This window comes from Schistocerca piceifrons, chromosome 4 (assembly GCF_021461385.2).
Source record: "Schistocerca piceifrons isolate TAMUIC-IGC-003096 chromosome 4, iqSchPice1.1, whole genome shotgun sequence".
Lineage (NCBI taxonomy): Eukaryota > Metazoa > Arthropoda > Insecta > Orthoptera > Acrididae > Schistocerca > Schistocerca piceifrons.
Genome location: NC_060141.1, coordinates 90,943,464 through 90,946,599, shown reverse-complemented (window position 1 = coordinate 90,946,599; position 3,136 = coordinate 90,943,464). Strand labels below are relative to the sequence as shown.

Sequence of the window (3,136 nt, the reverse complement as noted above, 5' to 3'; positions counted from 1 at the left end):
TCACCATCGAGGACAACGTACTAGGTTCTATTACTTAAGAAGTCTTCCAGCCACTCACATATTTCGGAACCAATCCCATATGCTCGTACCTTAGTTAGGAGTCTGGAGTGGGGCACCGAGTCAAACGCTTTCCGGAAGTCAAGGAATATGGCATCCATCTGATACACTTCATCTATGGTTCGCAAGATATCATGTGGAAAAAGAGCGAGTTGCGTTTCGCAGGAGCGATGCTTTCTAAAGCCGTGCTGATGCATGGACAGCAAATTCTCTGTCTCAAGGAAATTCATTATATTCGAACTGAGAATATGTTCGAGAACCCTGCAACAAACCGATGTTAAGGATATTGGTCTGTAATTTTGAGGATCCATCCTTCTACCCTTCTTATATACAGGCGTCACCTGCCCTTTTTTCCAGTCGCTCGGGACTTCGCTTTGGGTAAGCAAGACGGCCGATGTGGCCGAGCGGTTCTACGCACTTTAGTTTGGAACCGCGTGGCCGCTACGGTCGCAGGTTCGAATCCTGCCTCGGGCATGGACGTATGTGATGTCCTTAGGTTAGTTCGGTTTAAGTAGTTCTAAGTTCTAGGGGACTGATTACCTCAGATGTTAAGTCCCATAGTGCTCAGAGCCATTTGAACAATTTTTTGGGCAAGAGATTCGCGATAAATGCAAGCTAAGTAAGGAGCCAATGTAGTAGAGTACTCTCTGTAAAACAGAATTGTAATCCCATCAGGACCTGGCGATTTATTTATTTTCAACCCATTCAGCTGCTTCACAACCCCAGTGATGTCTATCACTATGTCCTCCATACGGGAATCTGTACGAGACTCAAACGGCGGTATGTTTGTACGATCCTCCTGCGTGAAAGATTTCTCAAATGCTAAATCTAAAATTTCAGCTTTCGTTTTGCTGTCTTCTGTTGCCAGGCCAGACTGATCAGTTAGTGACTGGATGGAAGCCTTCGACCCGCCTACCGATTTTACGTAAGACCAGAATTTCCTTGTTTTCAGCAACATCTTTTGCTAAGGTATGACGGTGGCAGTGGTTGTATGCTTCGCGCATCGCTCTTTTTACAGCAGCACGAATCTCTACTAACTTTTGCCTGTCCTCATTCTCCCGATCTTCCTTGTACCGCGAGTGCAACTGTCTTTACTTCCTGAGCATTCTCCGAATTGCGCTGTTAAACCACGGTGGGTCTTTTCCGTCCGTAATCCACTTTTTCGGAACATACTTGTCCAATGCGTGATCTACAATGTGTTTAAAATTTGCCCATAATTCTTCCACGTCCATCGTACCGGAAGTAAATGAAGTCGATTCATTTACTAAGTGGGATGCTAACAACTGCTTATCTGCTCTTTCTAGTAAGAATACTCTCCTAGCCCTCTGGGCCGACTTTCTAACTTTCGTAACCATAGTCGTAATGACAACATCATGATCACTAATCCCTGTCTCAACACTGGCACCGTCGATGAGGTCTGGTCTGTTCGTGGCTGCCAGATCTAAAATATTTCGATTACGCGTTGGCTGAGTCTTCGTAAGCTTGGAGAAATACAAGTTAATAAATCTTCTGTTTGAAGTGATATCTTGTTCACTTATCATTTCTGCTCCTGTTCAGCTTTCCTATGACAACTGCCGCACTACTCTGCGGCCCACCTCTCTTTCCGCTGTGTACGTGTAGTTTGTTTCTACTTGGCACGATGGCTTCTATCAGTAGGCACTCAGCACTCCGTCTTCAGGCCACAAGTGGCCCATCGGGATCATCCGACCGCCGTGTCATCCTCAGTTGAGGATGCGGACAGGAGGGGCGTGTGGTCAGCACACGGTTCTCCCGCTCGTTACGATGGTTTTCTTTGACCGGAGCCGATACTAATAGGTCGAGCAGCTCCTCAATTGGCATCACGAGACTGAGTGCACCCCGAAAAATGGCAACAGTGCATGGCGGCCCAGATGGTCACCCATCCAAGTGCCGACCACGCCCGACAGCGCTTAACTTCGGTGATCTGACGGGAACCGGTGTACCCACTGTGGCAGGGCCGTTGCTCTATCAGTGGGACAGTGCAACATATCAAAAGGCTAGCAGTGTACGTGCTTGGTTTGAAGAGCACCAGGATGAGTTTGCTGTACTTCCCTGGCCACCAAACTCCACAGATTTAAACCCAGTCGAGAATGTCTGAGACCACCTCGATCTAGCTGTTTGCTCAGTAGGCTGAGAAACTTAGGACAGCTGGCCACGGTACTGGAGTAGGAGCAGCTCCAAATCGCTGCCGGCACGTTCCAGAATCTCAAATCACTCTCTTCCTGCACGTCTCGCATTAGTCTGTGCTGCAAAAGATGGTTATTCATGCTTTTGACAGGTGGTCACATTAATGTGACTGGACGGTGTACACCCAGTTAGAAAAAGGAGCATACGAGGGCGGTTTGAAAAGTTCTCAGAGCAGAATAGAAAAGAAGTACTCACATTACCGAAAATTTTTTCAATTTTTCAATGTAGTCTCCTTGTAGATTAATGCACTTGGTGCAACGATGTTCCAGTGCCCCGATCCCATCTCGAAAATGAGTTTCCTCCAGGCCTGCGCCGGCTTGAGTGGCCATGCGGTTCTAGGCGCTACAGTCTGGAGCCGAGCGACCGCTACGGTCGCAGGTTCGAATCTTGTCTCGGGCATGGATGTGTGTGATGTCCTTAGGTTAGTTAGGTTTAATTAGTTCTAAGTTCTAGGCGACTGATAACCTCAGAAGTTGAGTCGCATAGTGCTCAGAGTCATTTTGAACCAGGCCTGCAAAATAGTTGTCAATTCCGGCTATCAATTCTTCGTTTGAAGTGAATCTTCGTCCAGCAAGAAAAATTTTCGGTTTTGGGAAGAGATGGAAGTGCGACGGAGCCATATCAGGTGAATAAGGCGAGTGTGGCAACAATTAATACCTAAGTTCGTGTAATTTTGCCATGGCGATGGCACATGTTTTCGATCCAGCGTCGAGAGCAGCGGCACCCATCTTACAGATAATTTTTTCATTTCTAATTCTTCAGTTAAAATGTGATATACCCTTTCAGATAACATCTGAAAACAGTGAGCAATTTCACGTACTTTCAATCTGCGATCCTCCATGACCATTTTGTGCACCTTTGTAAATCTTTCTGT

The 3,136-nt window shown here is 46.7% G+C and overlaps 1 pseudogene; it reads right to left on the bottom strand.

Annotated features, from left to right (window-relative positions):
• Positions 1–1,922: 1,922 nt before the first annotated feature.
• On the bottom strand, positions 1,923–2,040 carry LOC124796750 (annotated as a pseudogene).
• Between the last annotated feature and the right edge of the window lie 1,096 nt (positions 2,041–3,136).